The sequence below is a fragment of the Spermophilus citellus genome, assembly GCF_964194105.1.
Source record: "Spermophilus citellus genome assembly, chromosome: 1".
Classification (NCBI taxonomy): domain Eukaryota; kingdom Metazoa; phylum Chordata; class Mammalia; order Rodentia; family Sciuridae; genus Spermophilus; species Spermophilus citellus.
In genome coordinates, this window is record NC_138182.1 from 269,302,567 (window position 1) to 269,325,673 (window position 23,107).

Genomic DNA, 23,107 nt, shown 5'->3' on the forward strand with positions numbered 1-23,107 from the left:
ATTTACCTGCAAATGCCAGGATTTTATTCTCTTTTATTGCTAAGTAATATTCCATTGTGTATATATGCCACACTCATACATTGCTGGTAGGATTGCAAATTGGTGCAGCCAATATGGAAAGCAGTATGGAGATTTCTTGGAAAAATGGGAATGGAACCACCATTTGACCCAGCTATCCCTCTCCTCGTTCTATACTCAAAGGACTTAAAAACAGCATAGTACAGGGACACAGCCACATCAATGTTTATAGCAGCACAATTCTATTCCTTTTTCTACCAAATCATCATCTTTTGTCTGATAGCCTAATATCTCTATCACCCTTCAAAAGTTCTACCTCTTTGAATTGCACCCCGCTGAGAGCCTACCTTATGTTATTTTTTCTTCATACTTTCCCCATCTTATTTCCTTAGTACAGGTCCTTTTTCACCTGGACTATCCAACTTGTAGACTTATACCCTCCAAGAAGTCTTCTCTACTGCCATACAAGTAATTTTCTGAAATATGAGTTTATTATGGAACTTAAGTCACTCCTCTTTTTAGTGGTTCTACAGTCTTCTAGAGTATAAAGCCCATAAGCTCAGTACATCTCACAGGGTACTCTTTATAATCTTATTCTTGCCAGTAGTTTTTACAATCTCATCTTCCACTTATGCCCACTGTGTACTTCATCCTCTCGTTAAAACAAACTACTTTTGCTTCTTGAAGAGATTGCTTTTTAAAATCCTCTTATCTTTGCATGTTCTAACCAATTTCTAGGATTTATTCCCTGCCTCTCCCCTACTCTTTGTGAATGCCACCTGCAGAATCTCTGCTCTTCCAAAAGTCATACCCCTGTGGAATCCTTCCCACCTATTGTTCTGTGGGTGGTTGCTTCATGAAATGATGGCATTTCTCCTACTTTTTCTTCCCCATTGGATTATATATCTTGGAGAACAAACACTTTGGTATCCCCATATATCTGCCAATGTACATGGCATATAAAAAATATTTATATTTGTTGAATTGTAGACCTGTGGCTTATATTGCTTATAAGATGTTTCTACCACCTGGCCTGTGATTTCCATGGAGGTAAAAGCCTTGTCCTAGTCATCCTTGTTTCTTTGGGGCCAGGAATATTGCTCATGCCGCAACAAAAGTAATTTGCAACAAATTATTTTAAAAAACATTTCAGGAGAAGTTAAGAGGAGAAAGGTACTAAAGATAGTGGGTAGGTAGATGATATTATTTATATTATATATATTATATATATAAAATTAACAGCAAGAGAGACCAAGGATTGGTGTAAGTGAAGGATACTACATTACATAGAGAGTTCTAACCCAAGTGATCTGCTGGGCCACTCCAAGTTAAAGTAGTATTCAATCAGCTTTTAACCAACATTAAATTAAAACTCTATACCATTGTGTGTGTGTGTGTGTGTGTATGTGTATGTGACGTACATATAATCTTTGTTTATATTTATATACATTTGATATAGGATTTTAATTTAAAAATTCTTTTTGTGCAAAACTATGCTAGATATTAAGAAAATAAAAGGAGTCAAGATGAGTTTCTGGAATATTTCAATTCTGCATTTTGGGATGCCTTTAGCAGTGTCCTTTTGTAATAAGTCTAAGTAGAACAATTCTCAGCATGTACCTGTGAATGTTCTCTCAGATCAATGTACCACATTTCTTTTGAATTTCATGATAGGCTAAACTAAGAGGGGTTAGAGGGAAAAAAGGATTATATTAGTTCATCTTTAAACGTCTGGTACCAATGTAATGGAGGTACCTCTGAGTTTTATAGCCTGACCCCATGAAATTTAGGATTATTTTTTCTATTTTTGTGAAAAATGACACTGGAATTTTGGTAGGGAGTGTTGATTCTGTAGATTGCTTTGGGTAGTATGGACATTTTAATGATATCATTTTTCTAACCCATGGGTTATCTTTTTATTTATTTGTGTCTTCTTTACTTTCTTTCATCAATGTTTCATAGTTTTCAGTGTGCAAATCTTTCACTTCTTGGTTAAATTTACTCCTAAGTTTTAAATTTTTTAATTTTATTACAGATGGTCTTATTTTTTAAATTTCATCTTTAATAGACCATTGTTAGTATAGAAGCAGGAAAACTGTTAGTGTAGAAGTAGGGTCCAAAAGTGAGTAAAGAGATTGAATGAATAATTAAAATATCTTCCATCAAAGAAAAGCCCAGAACCTAATGGCTTCACTGCTGATTTATACCAGACGTTTAAAGATGAACTAATATAAATCCTTCTGAAACTCATCCAAAAAATTGAAGAGGAATCTGTACTTCCAGACTCATTGTATGGCCAGCATTACCCTGATGCCAGAGTCAGACAAGGCTCTATATGAAAAGAAAACTACATGGCAATATAGGTGCAAAACTCTTCAACACATGCTAAATTCAACAACACATTTAAAGTATGATTCACCATGATTAATTGGGGTTTATTCCAGGGATGCCAGATGGTCTACACTTATGTAAATTAATAAATGTGATACACCATGTTAACAAAATGAAGGACATGATTACCTCAGTAAATGCACATGACCATCTGATAAAATTTGCTACATTCATGGATAATTCATAAAAATGTTTCAAAAAGACCTGTAGAGTGAAGCAACTGTGGGGGTTCATAGTGACTGGTTCTAAGATCCCACAGGAAGGATTTCAAGCAAGTTACACAGAGAAACAGGCAGGAGTTTATAAGAGAAAGTGAGACAAGTGAGGTTAAGCTCACAGTGCTCGCACTGAGTGGAGTTTCTCTGGGAGAGCAGCATTTCTCTTACAGATTCTGGGTTTTTAAGGAATTTGGGTTTCTTTGTTCTTGCTATAGTTTCGCATACCTCCTGAAGTGGTCTATTGCCCTTTGTATAGCCCTTGACTTTTATATAACTCTAGACAAATTTCATTTTTGAAGGTTACCAGTTTCTTGATGCTTGTGTACTTAGATAAAGTTTTCTGTTATCCCCAGCCCTGTGTCTTATGGACTCTCTTTGATGTAAATGTCTAATATTCTCCCTAAAAGTTACTGTCTTTCATTGTCCTCCCCCTAGCCACCTACTCATGGCTGACTATTTACTTAACAAAAACATTCAATAAAAATATTCAACAAAAATATGTATAGAAGCAATGTAACTCAAAATAATACCCGCCATATATGACAAGTCCATAACAAGTCCAACTCATGAAGAGTGGAAAGCTTTTCATCCAAGACCAGGAACAATATAAGAATGCCCGCTTTCACCCCTTCTATTCAACACAGTACTGGAAATCCTTGCCAGAACAATTAGGCAAGAAAAGAAACAAAAGCCATCCAAACAGGAATGGCTGAAGTGGAATTTTCCATTTGCTATTGACATGATCTTGTGTATAGAAAACCCTAAAGACACCAACCCCAAAACAAAACAAAACAAAACAAACAAAAAAACTGTTAAAACTGATACACTCAGCAAAGTTGCAAGTACAAAAATGTGTTTAATATTTTATCAAACTACCTAATTATTACAAAGTGGCTGTACCATTTCACATTTCCAATAGTACAATAGAGGGTTCCAGTTTCTCTGCAGCCTCACTAACATTTCCTTTTGTCTATCTTCTTGATTGTAGCTATTCTAGCAGGTATATGGAAAATCTCATTTTTGCATTTCCTTAATGACTAATGATGTCAGATTCTTTTCATATGCTTATTGGGCATTTGTATATATTCTTTGGTAAGATGTGTATTAAAATCTTTCTCCAATTTACAAAGTTGAGTAATTTGTCTTTCTTCTGACTTGTAAATATTTTTTAATTATTTTGGATGCAAACACCTATCAGATGCATTCATTGTGCATGTTTTCCTCAGGTCTGTGGCTTGTCTTTTTCCTTTCTTACTGGTATCTTCTTTAAATTTAAATATAAATTTAATTTAAGTTTGATATTGGAGAATGAACTCAGGGGAGTTTTACCACTGAGTTACTACATTCCCAGTTCTTTTGTTTAATTTTTATTTTAAAACAGGGTCTTGCGAAGCTGCTTAGGGCCTTGCTAAAAGTTCCTGAGGCTGGCCTTGAACTTGCAATCCTCCTGCCCAGCCTCCAGAATCACCTGAATTACAGGTGTGTGCCACCACATGTGGCCTTGCTGGTATTTTTTGAATAAATACCTAAATTTTATATTTTTGATGAAATTAACTCTGTACCCCTTTACTCCTTTTTATCCTGTATGCTCTTGATGTTGAATTAGAGTACTCATTACCTAGTTCAAAGTCATGAAGATTTCTCCTGTTTCTTTTTTGTCTTTTGTTTATTTGTTTGTTTGTTTTGTGTTTGTGCTAGGGATTGAACCCAGGGCCTTGGGCATGCAAGGCAAGCACTCTACCAACTGAGCTATATCCCCAGCCCTTCTCCTGTTTCTTTTAAGACTTTTATATTTAAATTCTGTGATTTGTTTATTTGTATGTGGCATGAAGTAAGGTCCCAAATTCACTTTTTTACATATGAACAACCAGTTGTTCCAGTATCATTTGTTGAAAAGATTTACTTTTTAAATTGAATTGTTTTGATATTTTTGTTGAAAATCAATTGGCCATAGATGGAAAGGTATAAAGTAGTTACTTCTTGTAGCATTCACTCCTAATTCTAACTCTAGTTTTTATAAGACCTTTTAACTTTTCAAGTCCTTTGATTGATTGCATATTCAGAGGTTTTTCTGGAACCATATAGCTTCAGTGAATATAAAACATTAGACCAAATAAATTTATCCCAAATGCAGTTGTATTCTTACTGAAGTTACTGAGCATGTGAATATGCATGTATGTCAGTGTGTGTTTAGAGAAATGTATATGTCAAGTGTGTGTTTAGAGAAATGATTGTGGATTTACATTAAAGGTAGAACATTTTTCCTTTTTCTATGGAACTGCAATACCTTAATACTTGAGCATTTTGAAAGATCTTTTTTTTTTTTCTGCTGAGAGAGCCAGCAGGTTTCAGAGTCTTATATCACTCAAGTTGCTTGTGTAGTCTTTCGAGAAAAATTAAACCAAGATCTCTTAAGTGATTTCCATGCAAAATTAATGCTTCCCTTGACTTCTGCCAAATGCTGTGATGTATTTTGCAGCAGATGCCAGAAAGTTTCGAACTTGTATCTGGAATGAATTCAAAATTCTAAGACAGAAAGCATTTGTGCCTGGGGCAATGTAATGACCCCACCTGTGTCTTTTTTTTTTTTCTTCTGGATGTTTTCATTTTATGTCCAGAAAAGCCAACACAGATCCTTCTTCTATTTTTAAAACTTTTTATGAAACACAGTTTTAATTTTACAAGACCAGATCTCACTCCAAGTTTCAAAATATGTGTTCTTCAGCATAAAATGTTTTGACAGATACCTAATGGCCTAGCACTTTAGCATCCATTTTTTTAAGCCTATATGCAGAGAATCAGAGCCATAAAACCACAATGTAATTAGTCACTATCAGATGTTGCATAAATTTGTATTTCATACATCTATATGCCAGGTAAACTGCCTTTTCCCCCTTCCTATAATTTTGATAGCTAGCTCAACCTGTTAATAAACTACTGAAATAAATGGAAATACTTAGTTGTTGGCTTGATTAACTTTTGATATTTTATTTGTGGTCTAAGACGAAGAACAGCAAGGAACTAGTATTTATTGAGTGCCTATCATGTTCCAAGTATTGTCCTAGATATGTTTACATCCCTAATCTCACTTAATCCTCACAGCCCCTCATTGTTGGTATTTTTATCCCAATTTTATCGATCTAGAACTTTAAACAAGCCATACAATGATACTTTATGCTTGTGTGGGGCCTTTCAGAATATCATAATTCTAAAGTATCATCTGGGAAGGCCAGTTATAAAAAGAAAGCTATCATAATTTATTCCAAGTGTTTCAGAGCTGACAGTGAATAGAAAAAACACGTGCAGTATTCCTCAACTCTTTGTACTTGTTTTCTATGGGAAACAGTGAAAAAAGATAAGAAACCAGTAAGCAACACAGAGTGTGTTCAATAGGGGAGGGCTTTATAGTGATCAGACGCAAATAGTACCAGAAAAACAGGATTATCCATATGCAAAAAAAAAAAATCACCTTGACCCATACCTCATACTCTATATGAAAACCAGCTAAAATAGATTATAGATCTATTTATAAAACTTAAAACTATAAAACTTTTAGAAGAAGCCATGGGAACTTCTATGAAACTCTAGCCAGAGCAATTAAATAAAAGAAAAAAATTAAAGGGATATGAATAGGAAAAGAAGAGCTCAAACTATCTCTGCTTGCCAGCAAGACCTGAATAATTCCACCAGGAAACTTCTAGAACTCATAAATAAATTCAGCATGATATAAAATTAATATCCATGAATCAATTGCATTCCTGTGCGCCAATGATGAATCAGTTGAAAGAGAACTTAGGAAAACTATCCCGTTCACAATAGCCTTAAAAATAAAATACTTGAGAATCAATCTAACAAAAGAGGTGAAAGATCTCTACAATGAAAAGTACAGAACACTAAAGAAATTTTAAAAGAATTTAGGAGATGGAAAGATCTCCAGTGTTCTTGGATAGGAAGATTTAATGCTGTTAAAATGGCCATATTACCAAAAGCACTATACAGATTTAATGCAATTCCTATTAAAATTCCAATGATGTTCCTCCAGGAAATAGAAAAAACATTCATGAAATTCATTTGGAAAAATAGGAGGTCTAGAAATAGTCAAAACAATCCTTAGTGAGAAAAGCAAAGCAAGAAGCATCATAGTACCAGACCTTAAATTAAATTATAGTACAGAGCTGTAGTAACAAAAACAGCATGTTATTGACACCAAAACAGACATGAAGACCAATGGAACATAAATGAAGACACAGAGACAAACCCACATAAATATATTTATCTCATATAAGACAAAGGCACCAAAAACATACTTTGGAGGAAAGATAGCCTCTTCAACAAAGGGTACTGGGAAAACTGGAAATCCATATGTAGCCAAATGAAATTAAACTATCTCTCAACCTGCACAAAACTCAAAAGACTTAGGTATTAGATCAGAAACCCTGCACCTACTAGAAGATGATGTAGGTCTAACACTCCAACATGTTAGCTTAGTAACCACCTTCCTCAACAAGACTCCTAAAGCACAAGAAGTAAAATCAAGGATCACTAAATGGGATAGTATCAAACTAAAAATCTTTTCTTCTGCTCACTTCCTGCATGGGGAGTGAGTGAGTAACTTTGGAGGTGTGGGCTGGGTGGAAATAAAAGCTATAAAAGTAATATTAAGAAATAAAAATAAAAATGAGATTATATATTCAAAAGTGGGGGCATTTATAGGTTGGATAGATCTGATGGGTCTGGTCCTAACAAGAAGAAAAGCCTAGGAATGCTTTATTTATAGTGGAACACATCAAAGGTTTTCACTGTGGCAGGAAAACAGAATAAGAGTGGGGAAAACAAGTTGTTTGGGGCTTAGCAGGTTACACCTGTCTCTGGGTGGCTGTGTTTTAACGTAGGGATGTGAGCTAAGGCAGGGAGCTAGCATCATCTGTGCTTTCTTGAACTAGGGAATTTCACCTGGGAGTTCCCAAGAAAGCAGCTTCTCTTGCCTTATGGTGGTTCAAACAAATCCAATAGTTCATACAAGGTTTCCAACACTTCCTCACAGCAAAGGAAATAATCAAGAATGTGAAGGAAGAGCCTATAGAATGAGAGAAAATTTTTGCTACCTGCTCCTCAGATTAGGTGTTAATTATTAGAATATACAAAGAATTCAAAAAACTTAAATACCAAAAAACAGACACTTCTCAAAAGAAGAAATATGAATGGTTAACAAATATATGAAAGAATATTCAGCATTTCTTGCAATTAGAGAAATGCAAATAAAAGCTACACAGAGATTTCACCTCATGCTAATAATAATGGGAATTATCAAGAATACAAATAACAATAAATGTTAGCAAAGATGTGGGGAAAAGGGTACTCATTCAATGCTGGTGGGACTGCAAATTGGTGCAACCACTATGGAAAAGAGTATGGAGATGCTTCAAACAACTAGGAATGGAACCATCATTTGACTCAGCTATTCCACTCCTCAGTATATACCCAAAGGAGTTAAAATCAGCATGCTACAGTGATGCAGCCACATCAATATTTACAACTGCTCAATTCACAGTAGTGAAGGTATGGAACCAACCTAGGTGCCCTTCAACAGATGAATGGATAAAGAAAATGTGAGATACACACACACTCACACACACACACACACACACACACACACACACACTGGAATATTAGTCATAAAGAAAAATGACTCTGGCATGTGCTGATAAATGGATGGATCTGGAGACTATCATGCTAAGTGAAATAAGCCAATTTCAAAAAAACCCCAAAGCTTGAATAGTCTCTTTGGTAGTGGATCCTAATACACAACAAAGACTGGGGATGTGTAGAATAGAAGTTCAGGGGATTCCAATAGGAAAGAAAGTGGAATGAATCTGATAATATAACTTTCCTATGTACATATATGAGTAGCCCACAAGTGAATCTCAGCATTGTGTACATCCTCAAGACTGGGATTCTAATTATAATAAGATATACTTTCTGTTTGTATAAATGTGTCAAAATATACTATCATGTATAACTAAGAGAACAAGTAAAATTTTTAAAAAAAGTAATTCTGGCTTAGGGGGAAAAACAGGGAGCATCACAGAGAAGTTTTTGGAGGGGTAGAACCATGTATTTGTCAAAACACATAGAACTATATATTTAGAAAGGTCAATTTTATCATAGTATCATAAGTACATACTTCAATAAAGTTGACTTAAATATATCTGTATTTATTTGTAGATAAAATATGTGCATATAGTAAATCTATTTTCACTCATCAATTAAGAGAAGTCTAGACTTAGCCACCCTAAAGCTGTTTGGTGGTTCCAGGGTCAGCAAGGACCAGGGTACCTCCTGTTTTGTTGCTTTGAGAGGATGCTGCTTGTACCCAGCTGTCTTATCCATATTACTGGCAGAGGGAAGAGTTAAAAAAAAAAGTATGGAGAAGGATCTGTAACCTTCCTTTACTTCTTTGATATTTTGATATTCTATACTACACTTACATGTAAACCTCATTAGCCAAAATTCAAAAGTCTAGGTGCAAAAGATTCTGGAAAATGAAGAAAGGAGAATGAATGTTGGAGTATGCTGGTACTGTCTGTCAGCTCCTGATGATTTCTAGCTACCAACGTGTAACACTGATCAAAGTCCACTTGCTCTTCACTATGTTACTTTAAATCCTGGAGTTCTAGCATGCCTATTATTTTTGTGTACTCTTCTCAAACCCTTATTTGAGCTTGCCTTTTACTAGTTACTAGTTTCTGAAATTGAGTCAGTGAATCTTAAGATAATGTCTGATATAACATTTGACAACTCTGAAAACTGGATTTTGACAATATTTGGAAATTGATGAAATTTCCAAGTAACACTTAGGGGAAGACATGCAAAAAATATTTTAAATCAAAACCAGACCATGTTCATTGGGAACAAATCACAAACATTTGCCAGGCTCAGAGAAAATGCTGGGTATCCATACATTAAAAAATCATTTCCTTTTCATTGCATATTGATTAAACCTGAAATGTATAGATAGGCAGTGAAATTATTTCATTCATTTGTGCAACACACACATATTTAAAAAAGAAAAAGAATTCTTGCTTTCAAGGAGATCTTTTGAAAGAAATAAATGTTACTATGTATAAATATAACTTGCAACCTGGGTCAAGTGAGTTCTCCAGTTTCATACTTTTTTCAAAATTGTTTAGGCTATTCCAAGTTGTTAACAATTTCATGTAAGTTTCAGAATCAGGTTATCCAATTTATACTCCCAAATCTCTGCTGAAATTTGAAGGACAATATTTTGAATCTAAAGATCACTTTGGGAAATATTGAAATCTTAATAAATTGATCTCCAGTTCATGAGTACAATAGATCTTTTTATGACTTCTTTTTTCATTGTTCTCATAAATTGTTTATCAGTTTTAGCATACACACATTGACTGTGACTTGTCAGATTTCACTTTCATTCTGTCATGAAAGGTATTTTCATTGTTGTTAGTCTATAGAAATAATATTGATTTATGATTACTAACCTTGTATCCTCTGATCTTAACTAATTCATTAGTTCTACAAGCATTTTTGTCTATTCTTGGTTCTTTCTATATAGATGATTATGTGCTTATTTAATATTATTTCTTTCTAATCCATAAACCTTTCATTTCTTTTATTTTCCTTATTGCAGTGGCTGGCAATTTCAGTGTATAGAAATAAGGACAGCTGACATTATTGGTTTGTTCTCAAGCTGGGGCAAAGTATTCAGCTTTGCTCCATACTTATTACTGTAGGTTTTCATAGATATCCTCTATTAGATTCCGAAAGTTCCATTTTATTTCTAGGTGAAGCTTTTTATTTTAATTTTTAAAATAAACAAGGAGAGAAATGAATTACAGTAGATGGGGTAGAGAGAGAAGATGGGAGGGGAGGGGAGGGGGGATAGTAGGGGATAGGAAAGGTAGCAGAATACAACAATTACTAATAGGGCATTATGTAAAATTGTGGATGTGTAACCGACGTGATTCTGCAATCTGCATTTGGGGTAAAATTGGGGGTTCATAACCCACTTCAATCTAATGTATGAAATATGATATGTCAAGAGCTTTGTAATGTTGTGAGCAACCAATAAAAAATAAATAAAATTCAAAAAAAAAATGAATGGATTTTTTTCCCTTGGTACTAGGGATTGAACCCAGGGGCACTTAACCACTGGAGCAACATCCCCAGACCTCTTTTAAAATATTTTATTTAAAAACAGGGTCTCACTGAGTTGCTTAGGACCTCACTAACTTGCTGAGACTGGCTTTGAACTTGCAATCCTCCTGCCTCCACTGAGGCAAGTTGCTGGGATTGCAGGTGTACATTACCGCACCCAACAAAAATGGATGGATTTAGAATGTCTCAAATTCTTGTGTCAATTAGAATATCTTTTTTATTTCTAAATCTGTTGATATGAGATATATTTTTATTTCTTTCAATCTTCCTTTGCACTCCTAGTTTAAACATTACCTTGTCATGTATGTTATCTTGTTGATTGTTAGCAAGTTTGAATTTATTTGTGTCTTGTTAAGGATTTTTGAGTCTGTTCTTTGGGAATATTTGTCTGTAGGTTTTTTTTTAATGTTTATTTTGTAGTTTTAGGTGGACAAAATATCTTTATTTTATTTTTATGTGGTGCTGAGGATCCAACCCAGTGCCTCATGCATGCCAAGCGAGTGTGCTACCACTTGAGCCACATCCCGAGCCCACTGACGGTAGTTTTTGTGTAGTGATTTTGGTTTTGGCATCAGGGTGAGTCCTTGTATAGTTATCTGGGTAGTTTCCTCTTCCTTTTCTAGTGGAGTTTATAGAATTGGTGCTACTACAGGATGACTATTCTTTATCCAAATTGAGGGACAAGCAGTGTTCAAATTTTGGATTTTTTTTTAATTTAGAATTTTTGCATATGTGCATATCTTTACTATAGGACCCACGCCTAAACTGGAAATTAATTTGCTTCATATATACCATATACTTATAGCTTGAAGTAATTGTATACAAATTTTAAACAATTTTTTTTACATGAAACAAAATTTCACACGAGGTTAGATGTGGAGTTTTCTACTTGTTCCAGTAATCAAAAAGGTTTAAATTTTGGAGTATTTTGGATTAGGGATTCCAACTCATATTTCTTTCTTAGATATTTCATAGAATTCAACACTGAAGCCTCTACACTTTTATTAGTGGAAAGTTTTAAAAAATGTATTCAGCTTTTTACATAGGTAAAGGAATATTCTAGTTCTTTTTTTTTTTTTTTTTTTTTTTTTTTTGGTCCTGGGGATTGAACTCATGGCCTTTTGCATACGAGGCAAGCACTCTACCAACTGAATTATATCCCCAGCCCTCTAGTTACGTCTTATTGAGTGGGATTTGGTAGCTTGTGTGTTACAAGGGAATATGTCCATTTTATCTAAATTATCAAATTTTTGGTATAAAGTCATTCAAAAAATTTCCTATTATCCTTTTAATATTATTAAGCTCTATAGTGATGTCTCTTCTCTCATTATTCTGTTTGATATTGTCTCTAATTTTCTTTTGTAAATCATTAGTCCACCTGTTAACTCAGTTAATTCTATTGACCTCATAAAAACAGCTTTTGATTTCTGTATTATTTCTTGTGTGTTTTCTTTTTTTTTTTATTGGTTGTTCACAACATTACAAAGCTCTTGACATATCATATTTCACACATTAGATTGAAGTGGGTTATGAACCCCCAATTTTACCCCAAATGCAGATTGCAGAATCACGTCGGTTACACATCCACAATTTTACATAATGCCCTATTAGTAATTGTTGTATTCTGCTACCTTTCCTATCCCCTACTATCCCCCCTCCCCTCCCCTCCCATCTTCTCTCTCTACCCCATCTACTGTAATTCATTTCTCTCCTTGTTTATTTTCCCATTCCCCGCACAACCTCTTATATGTAATTTTGTATAGCAATGAGGGTCTCCCTTCACTTCCATGCAATTTCCCTTTTCTCTCCCTTTCCCTCCCATCTCATGTCTCTGTTTAATGTTACTCTTTTCTTCCTACTCTTCCTCCCTGCTCTGTTCACAGTTGCTCTCATTATATCAAAGAAGACATTTGGTATTTGTTTTTTAGGGATTGTCTAGCTTCACTAAGCATAATCTGCTCTAGTGCCATCCATTTCCCTGCAAATTCTATGATTTTGTCATTTTTTATTGCTGCATAGTACTCCATTGTGTATAGATGCCACATTTTTTTATCCATTCATCTATTGAAGGGCATCTGGGTTGGTTCCACAGTCTAGCTATTGTGAATTGTGCTGCTATGAACATCGATGTGGCAGTATCCCTGTAGCATGCTCTTTTAAGGTCTTCAGGGAATAGTCCGAGAAGGGCCAAATGGTGGTTCCATTCCAATCTTTCCCAGGAATCTCCAAACTGCTTTCCAAATTGGCCGCACCAATTTGCAGTCCCACCAGCAATGTACAAGTGTACCCTTTTCTCCACATCCTCGCCAGCACTTGTTGTTGTTTGACTTCATAGTGGCTGCCAATCTTACTGGAGTGAGATGGTATCTTAGGGTGGTTTTGATTTGCATTTCTCTGACTGCTAGAGATGGTGAGCATTTTTTCATGTACTTGTTGATTGATTGTATATCCTCCTCTGAGAAGTGTCTGTTCAGGTCCTTGGCCCATTTGTTGATTGGGTTATTTGTTATCTTATTGTCTAATTTTTTGAGTTCTTTGTATACTCTGGATATTAGGGCTCTATCTGAAGTGTGAGGAGTAAAAATTTGTTCCCAGGATGTAGGCTCCCTATTTACCTCTCTTATTGTTTCTCTTGCTGAGAAAAAACTTTTCACTTTAAGAAAGTCCCATTTGTTGATTCTTGTTATTAACTCTTGTGCTATGGGTGTCCTATTAAGGAATTTGGAGCCCGACCCCACAATCTGTAGATCGGAGCCAACTTTTTCTTCTATCAGACGCAGAGTTTCTGATTTGATATCAAGCTCCTTGATCTATTTTGAGTTAACTTTTGTGCATGGCGAGAGAAAGGGATTCAGTTTCATTTTGTTGCATATGGATTTCCAGTTTTCCCAACACCATTTGTTGAAGATGCTATCCTTCCTCCATTGCATGCTTTTAGCCCCTTTATCAAATATAAGATAGTTGTAACTTTGTGGATTAGTCTCTGTGTCCTCTATTCTATACCATTGGTCCACCCGCCTGTTTTGGTACCAGTACCATGCTGTTTTTGTCACTATTGCTCTGTAATATAGTTTGAAATCTGGTATCGCTATACCGCCTGATTCACACTTCCTGCTTAGAATTGCTTTTGCTATTCTGGGTCTTTTATTTTTCCATATGAATTTCATGATTGGTTTATCTATTTCTACAAGAAATGCCGTTGGGATTTTGATTGGCATTGCATTAAACCTATAGAGAACTTTTGGTAATATCGCCATTTTGATGATGTTAGTTCTGCCTATCCATGAACAGGGTATATTTTTCCATCTTCTAAGATCTTCTTCTACTTCTCTCTTTAGGGTTCTGTAGTTTTCATTGTATAAATCTTTCACCTCTTTTGTTAGGTTGATTCCCAAGCATTTTATTTTTTTTGAGGATATTGTGAATGGAGTGTTTTTCCTCATTTCCAATTCAGAAGTTTTGTCGCTGATATACAGAAATGCCTTTGATTTATGCGTGTTGATTTTATATCCTGCCACTTTGTTGAATTCATTTATTAGTTCTAGTAGTTTCTTTGTAGACCCTTTTGGGTCTTCTAGGTATAGAATCATGTCATCTGCAAATAGTGATAATTTAAGTTCTTCTTTTCCAATTTTTATGCCTTTAATTTCTTTCGTCTGTCTAATTGCTCTGGCCAGTGTTTCGAGAACTATATTGAATAGAAGTGGAGATAGAGGGCATCCCTGTCTTGTTCCGGATTTTAGAGGGAATGCCTTCAACTTTTGTCCATTCAGAATGATGCTAGCCTGAGGCTTAGCATAGATAGCTTTTACAATGTCAAGGTAAGTTCCTGTTATCCCTAGTTTTTCTAATGTTTTGAACATAAAGGGATGCTGTACTTTGTCGAATGCTTTCTCTGCATCTATCGAGATGATCATATGGTTCTTATCTTTAAGTCTATTGATGTGGTGAATAACATTTATTGATTTCCGTATGTTGAACCATCCTTGCATCCCAGGGATGAATCCTACTTGATCATGGTGCACAATTTTTTTGATGTGTTTTTGTATTCGATTCACCAGAATTTTATTGAGGATTTTTGCATCTAGGTTCATTAAAGATATTGGTCTGTAGTTTTCTTTCTTTGAGGTGTCTCTGTCTGGTTTCGGAATCAGGGTGATGTTGGCCTCATAGAATCAATTTGGAAGAGCTCCCTCTTTTTCTATTTCCTGAAATAACTTGAAAAGTATTGGTATTAATTCTTCTTTAAAGGTTTTGTAAAACTCCGCTGTATACCCATCCGGTCCTGGGCTTTTCTTGGTTGGTAGTCTTTTGATTGCTTCTTCTATTTTATCCATTGATATTGGTCTGTTTAAATTGTGTGTATCCTCCTGACTCAGTCTGGGCAAATCATATGATTTAAGAAATTTATTGATGTCTTCACTATCTTCTATTTTATTGGAATATAGGTTTTCAAAATAATTTCTAATTGTCTTCTGTATTTCTGTAGCATCTGTTGTGATATTGCCTTTTTCATCCCGTATGTTAGTAATTTGAGTTCTCTCTCTTCTTCTCTTCGTTAGTATGGCTAACGGTCTGTCGATCTTATTTATTTTTTCAAAGAACCAACTTTTAGTTTTGTTAATTTTTTCAATAGTTTCTTTTGTTTCAATTTCATTGATTTCCGCTCTGATTTTAATTATTTCTTGCCTTCTGCTACATTTGCTGTTGTTTTGCTCTTCCTTTTCTAGGGCTTTGAGATGAAGTGTGAGCTCATTTATTTGTTGGTTTTTTCTTTTTTTGAGGAATGACCACCAGGCGATGAATTTTCCTCTTAAAACTGCTTTCATTGTGTCCCATAGATTCCGATATGTTGTGTCTGTATTTTCATTTATCTCTAAGAATTTTTTTATTTCCTCCTTTATGTCTTCTGTAACCCATTGATCATTCAGTAACATATTGTTCATTTTCCATGTGATGTAGGATTTTTCCTTCCTTCTTTTATCATTGATTTCCAGTTTCATTCCATTATGATCAGATAAAATGCCTGGTATTATCTCCACCCCTTTATATTTACTGAGGGTTGCCCTATGGCATAATATATGGTCTATTTTTGAGAAGGATCCATGTGCTGCTGAGAAAAAAGTATATCCATTTGATGATGGTTGATATATTCTATATATGTCAGTTAAGTCTAGGTTATTGATTGTGATATTGAGTTCTATAGTTTCTTTATTCAACTTTTGTTTGGAGGATCTGTCCAATGGTGAGAGAGGTGTGTTGAAGTCACCCATAATTATTGTGTTGTGGTCTATTTGATTCTTGAACTTGAGGAGAATTTGTTTTATGAACGTCGCAGCACCATTGTTTGGTGCATAAATATTGATAATTGTTATGTCTTGTTGGTGAATGGTTCCTTTTAACAGTATATAATGACCTTCTTTATCCCTTTTGATTAACTTAGTCTTTAAGTCGATTTTATTTGATATGAGGATGGCCACCCCTGCTTGCTTACGAGGACCTTGTGTGTGGTATATTTTTTCCCATCCTTTCACCTTCAGCCTGTGTATGTCTTTTCCAATCAGATGTGTCTCCTGGAGGCAGCATATTGTTGGATTTGTTTTTTTAATCCGTGATACCAGCCTATGTCGCTTTATTGGAGAGTTTAAGCCATTAACATTCAGAGTTACTGTTGATGTATAGTTTGAACTTCCATCCATGTTTGATTGTTTATCCTTTTTTTAAAAAATTTAGTTTGTTTCTCCATGATTATCTTTCCCCTCACCCTCTGTCTTTACCGAGGCACTTCCTACTGATGGTTTTGGTTATTGTTTTTCATTTCTTCCTCGTGTAGTGTTTTGCTCAAAATGCTTTGCAATGCTGGTTTTCTGGCTGCAAATTCTTTTAACTTTTGTTTATCATGAAAGATTTTTATTTCGTTGACATACCTGAAGCTTAATTTTGCTGGATACAGAATTCTTGGTTGGCATCCATTGTCTTTCAGTGTTTGAAATACATTGTTCCATGACCTTCTTGCTTTCAGTGTCTGTGATGAAAAATTCGTTGTTAACCTTGTTGGTTTACCCCTGAATGTAATCTGTCTCCTTTCTCTTGTAGCTTTTAATATTTTCTTTTTGTTCTGTATATTGGATATCTTCATAACAATGTGTCTTGGCGTTGGTCTACTGTGATTTTGTGTGCTCGGTGTCCTGTATGCATCTTCAATTTGTATATCTGTTTCCTTTTTTATTTCTGGAAAGTTTTCTGTAATTATTTCATTCAGCAGGTTACTCATTCCCTTGGTTTGAATCTCTGTACCTTCTTCTATCCTGATGACTCGTAAGTTTGGTTTTTTTATGTTATCACATATCTCTTGGATGTTTTTCTCGTGATTTTTTTACCAGCCTTTCTGAGTTGGCTAGACTCTTTTCGAGATGATATATTTTGTCTTCATTATCTGACGTTCTGGCTTCTACTTGCTCCACTCTGTTAGTGATACTCTCAATTGAGTTTTTAATTTGGTTTATCGTTTCCTTCATTTCTAGAATTATTGTTTGATTATTTTTTATAATCTCTATCTCCTCATAAAGATGCTTAACTTCTTCTTTTATCTGTTTATGTAATTCCTTCTCAATGTGTTCTTTCGCTGCATGAATTTGCTGTCTTGTATCCTCTTTAAGGTTCCATTCCATCTGTCTAAGGTGTTCCTTGAGTTCTTTATATGACCAATTTTCTGATGACTCTAGGTCCTCCTGAATATTTAGGCTGTCCTGCATTGTTTGTACTCCTTTTCTTCCTTGCTTTTTGAAGCTGCTCATGTTACTTCTTGTTATGTTTGACTGCTGAGTTACTCTTTACTCCTATAAATTAATTTGATGCTTGGGAGGAAAGGTATTAGAAGGGAAGGGAAGAAGTCACTAAAGAGAATGAGAGTAGGCAGGTAGAATTCAAGGAAGGGGGGATAAGAAAAATGAAAAGACAAAAGAAGAAAAAAATAGGAACTAAAAAAAGAAAAAAATTTTAAAAAATAATAATAATAATTAAAATTAAAATTAAAATTAGAAGAAAAAAAAATTTAAAAAAAATTTTGTAAAAAAAATTTAAAAAACAACAAGAAAGAAAAATGAAAATGAAAGAAAAACCCAAATCAAAAAAAAAGAGAAAAGAAAAAAAGAAAAAAAAAACTAATAAATGCAGTCTTAGAGTTTGATTAACTTCTCTTCCAGTAGGTGGCGCTGTGCCCACCAGGTCAAGTTTCTCCTGTCAATACGCGGGAACCAATCACTGTGCAGCAGCTCCTCCCAGACTGGGCGAGTCTCCAATCCTGAGTGTCTAGGGCCTCTTCTTGTGTCTAGTCTCTTCCCACTTTTCCTCTAGCCAGGCCCCTGTCACCACAATACTGGCTACACGCCAGGTCTGCTGCTCCCGGGAACCCTGTTTTCATGAACGACTGGGCACACTCTTCCAGTTTGCCATTCCCTCAGACCCTAAGTTTGTAGAGCTTGGGGCTGAGAATCCTCAGCGAATTTTACTTGCCCTCCGGTAGCCACTCCCCCGTAGCTGGTGCAAGAGACCTCAGCAGTCAGCCCTGGTGGGAGCGGTAGTCCCGCGCCTCGGGTCACGCACCACCTCTGATTCCCTCGGGCTGGCTGTAGCACTCACGGGAGAGCTGGGAGGGGCCCTTACGGGAGAGCTGGGAGGGGCCCTTACGGGAGAGCTGGGAGGGGCCCTTAAGGTTTCCCCGATGTGTGGAGAGGGAAGGCTAGGGGATTACACACCTGTTTCCGCAGGTTTCAATGAAGTTATCTCCTCCGCCGTAGTCTGATGACGTCAGTTCTCTGCCATAGTGGTGTCTCTTGCAAATGGCGACAGTTCATTTCCCTTTGCCGGGCGACCAATGCAACGGGTGGGTCCTTACTGTCTCTCCCAAGCCCCGTTTCAAACCTGTGTCCACTACTTATGAAGGCTCGGTAGGCATTTACCTCCGTAGGATGAGAAGGGCTGACCAGTTGTTTCACCGGATGGATTAATGCTGAGTCACAGCTGTTTGTCTGCGGGAAGCAGGGGAACGGGAGCTTGATTCAGCCCATCAGGGCTCAGTGTGTGTTCTCGGATCACTTAGATTTTAAATTGTCACTCATCTTATCAGCTGTTTCATTTAACTCGGCAGCTCACTCGTGCAGTGAAGAGTCTGCTCTATGGTGTTCTGCGGGAGGCGGCGGCGGCGGCGGCGGCGGCGGCGGCGGCAGCGGCCTTCGGGACCCCCCTCTTGTGTGTTTTCTATTTGATTCACATGTACTTTTACTTTCCTTTGCTTGCTTTGGATTTAATATTCTCTCACCTTCTCCCCCTTCCTCCCTCTTTAGTTTCATAGGGTTGAACCTTGCGTAATTGATTGGAGATTTTTCCCCCTAATCTATGCAGTTAATTCTACATTTTCCTTTTATGCTCTGCCTGAGTTGAACAAGAATTTTGACATATTGAATTTTCATATCTGTTAGATTTAAGGCATTTTTAAATATCCCTTGTTATTTTTTAACCCTTTATTCATGGATAATTTAGAAGCATATGCCTTTATTTCTAAATATTTGGGAAAGATATATTTCCATTTACGTTTTTGTTATTGATTACTTCATTAATTTTATTTTTTATAGTGATATATGATTTCACATGTGACTTCAGTCATTTTCAATTTGTTTAGATTTGTTCTATGGCCCAGAATATGGCCTGTCTTGATGAGTGTTCAGCATATATTTGAAAAGGATGTTCATCTGTTTGTGAACATTCTAAAGATGTTATTTAGCTTACATTGATTGATAGTGCTTTTCAGGTCTTTTATATACTTACTGATTTGGGGATGCAAAGGAGTACTTTTCTATTAGTTACTGAAATAGGAGTCTTCAAGTGTGCATCTATTATTATGGACTTCTTATTTCACCTTTTCTTTATATTAAGTTTACCTTGGTATTAGGGGCATGTGCATTTAGGATTGTTAATGTCTTTTGGCCAATTGACTATTACTATGAAAATTTCCTCTTAGCCTCAGATTATTGTCTTAGTCTTAAAATCTGCCATGCCTGACATTGGTATGGTCTTTCCAGTTCTTTAAAAATTGTATGTACTCTCTTTCTGTCTTTTTTCTATTAACTTATCTATCTATCCATCTATCTATACCAATGACAGAATCTGCCTGGGTCTTGCTTTTATCTAATCTTTGCCAAAGTTTTGATCATTTTTATGAGGTTGACTTTACATCTATCATCTATCATGTTACTGTTTGTGTTTTTCACATTGCTTTTATTTTTATTTTTTCCTGTTTATAAAATAATAAATTTTTGGTTACATTTTATCTTCATTAGTATATATTCATTATAAAAATATGTTAGTAATTGCTCTAGAATTTATAATGTGTATCTTTTTAAAAAAATATTTACTTTTTGATTTTAGGTGGACACAATATCTTTATTTTATTTTTATGTGGTGCTAAGGATTGAACCCAGCGCCTCATGCATGCTAGGCAAGTGCCCTACCTCTGAGCCACGACCCCAGCCCCTATAATGTGTATCTTTAACACATTCCTTCCTTCTAACCTTTCTGCTGTAATTGTCGTATGTTTTATTTGGACCTATTATAAATCTCATAATATATTGTTATTATTTTTGCTTTCTAACCTTTTGTTTTTTAAAGAAATTTAAACATTTTAAAAAGTGTCTTTTACATTTACCTTCATCTTTATTATATGTAGCATTCATTTCCTTGTATAGATTCAGATTTCCATTTGTGTCATATTTGTTATACTTTTAAGAGTTTCCTTTATCATTTCCTTTTTTAAAGTATTTTTTTAGTTGTACAGAGACACAATATCTTTCTTTCTTTATTATTATGTGGTACTGAGGATCAAACCCAGTGCCTTACACATGCAAGGCAACTGCTCGACCCCTGAGTTACAGCCCCAATCCTCTATCACTTCTTGTACACATTGGATGGCAGTCTTGGCACTTTTCCATCTAAAAAAAGGATTGATTTCATCTTATTATTGAAATATATTTTGACTGGCAATTGAATGTTGGATTGACTCCTTTTTCTCCCCCAGAACTTTAAAGATGTTGTTCCATAATGGTTTGGCATGCATATTTTCTACCATGCTGCTGCTGATGTCATTTTTGTTCTTCTTATTTTCTTTTTTTCCTCGCTCTGGGTCATATGGCTTTTGTTATCTCTGCCCTAAATGGCAGTGTTTCTTTTCCTGGGACTATGAGTAAGAGCTGCCTCTGTCCCAGGCCTGAACAGCTATGGCTCATTACTTTGTGGAAGTTCAGGCACAAACAGCTGTATTTCTGCTTCTCCCCCAGAGGCATGAGATTTTTTTTCTCTTGAATAGGATACCATTCTTTTTTAGTGACTTATTATCAGTGTGTGTTCTGGTATATGTTGTAGGGTAGTACATTTAACACATGTGAGTAACTTACAAATATATATATATATATATATATATATATACACACACACACACACACATACACACACACACACACACACGCAAATATATATATATATATATATGGCATATGTTGAACAGTTTTACTGGGCAGAGTATATACTTAGAACAATTTGGAGGCCACTGCTTTAGATGGCATGAACTAAAAACTCAAGGTTGAAAGTAGAAGTTGTCACTTGTTTTTTGATTTGATGAAGACATCATTCAGATAGTTCATGAGTAACTTAATTTATACATGGAGAATGTTTTATAGTATATATTTTGGGTTTTTAAGATAAATTTATTTTTATTTATTGATTTTTAATTTTTATTTTTTTGTCCTGGGGATTGAACTCAGAAGTGCTATACCACTGAGCCACATCTTCAGCCTTTTATATTTTTTATTTTGAGATAGGGTCTCAATAAGTTGGTTAGGGCCTCATGGAGTTGGTTAGGGCCCCTGTAAGTTGCTGAAGCTGATCTTGAACTCACCACCCTCCTGCCTCAGTCTCCTGAGTCCCTGGGATTATAGTTGTGTGCCACTGTACCCAGATTTTTTTTTTTAATTTTTAAAGAGGTATTTATTAGAATAATGAAAGAAAAATTTTATCTTTTTAAAATTTTTTTAATTTGTTCTAATTAGTTCTTCATGACAGTATAATGTGTTTTGACACATCATATATTAATGGAGTATAACTTCTCATTCTTCTAGTTGTGCATGATGTAGAGTTATGCTTGCCATGTAATCATATATGCACATAGGGTGATAGTGTCTGATTCATTCTACTACAACTCAAACCCCTATACCCACTCCCTTCCTTTCACTCCCCTCTTTCTAATCCAAAATACATCTATTCTTCCCTCGTGCCTCCACTTCCTCGTTGTGAATTATCATCCATATATCAGAGAAAACATTTGGCCTTTGATACTTTGGGATTGGCTTATTTTGCTTAACAGGATATTCTCTAACTCCATCCATTTACCTGCAAATGCCATAATTTTATATTCTATTATTGCTGAGTAATATTCCATTGTGTATATATACACAATTTCTTTATCCATTCATCTGTTGAAGGGCCTAGTTTGGTTCCATTGTTTAGCCATTGTGAATTGAACTTCTATGAACATGGATGTGGCTGCATCACTGTAGTATTCTGATTTTAAGTCCTTTGGATTATAAACCAAGGAGGGGGATAGCTGGGTCAAATGGTGGTTCCTTTCCAAGTTTTCTGAGGACTCTCCATACTGCTTTCTAGAGTGGATGCACCAATATGCAGTCCCATCAGCAGAAGGTACGAGTGTACCTTTTCCCTTATATCCTTGCCAACATTTATTGTTACTTGTATTCTTGATAATAGCCATTCTGACTAGAGTGAGATGGAATCTCAGTGTAGTTTTGGTTTACAGATAAATTTTATCTCTTATAATTGTTTCTGAACATTTAAAAAAATTTATTTTGGGCTAATACATAGAAATATAAGAATTGCACATATTAGTGGGGTACCATTCTTTTCTTTTTTAAATTTATTTTTTAGTTGTAGTTGGACACAATACCTTTATTTATTTATTTATTTTTATGTGGTACTGAGGGTCAAACCCAGGGCCCCACACATGCTAGGCAAGCACTCTACCGCTGAGCCACAGCCCCCGTTCCACTATTATTTTCAAATAATTATTATATATTAACAATAATTATTAATTAGATAATGTCAACATCTAATTTCATATTAATGAGATATTAATAACTGATATTTTAAGCACATGTGCACTTAAAAAGTGAGGCAGTGTTTATATACCCTTTTTTATTTTAAACTCCCTTTTAAAATTAAAA

At 35.3% G+C, this 23,107-nt stretch overlaps 1 protein-coding gene across 2 annotated transcripts in view; it reads left to right on the forward strand.

Moving 5' to 3' along the window:
- Positions 1-23,107, forward strand: part of WDR70 (WD repeat domain 70) — a 335,155-nt gene that overhangs the window by 193,426 nt on the left and 118,622 nt on the right. The gene's annotated exons all lie outside the window — the stretch shown is intronic.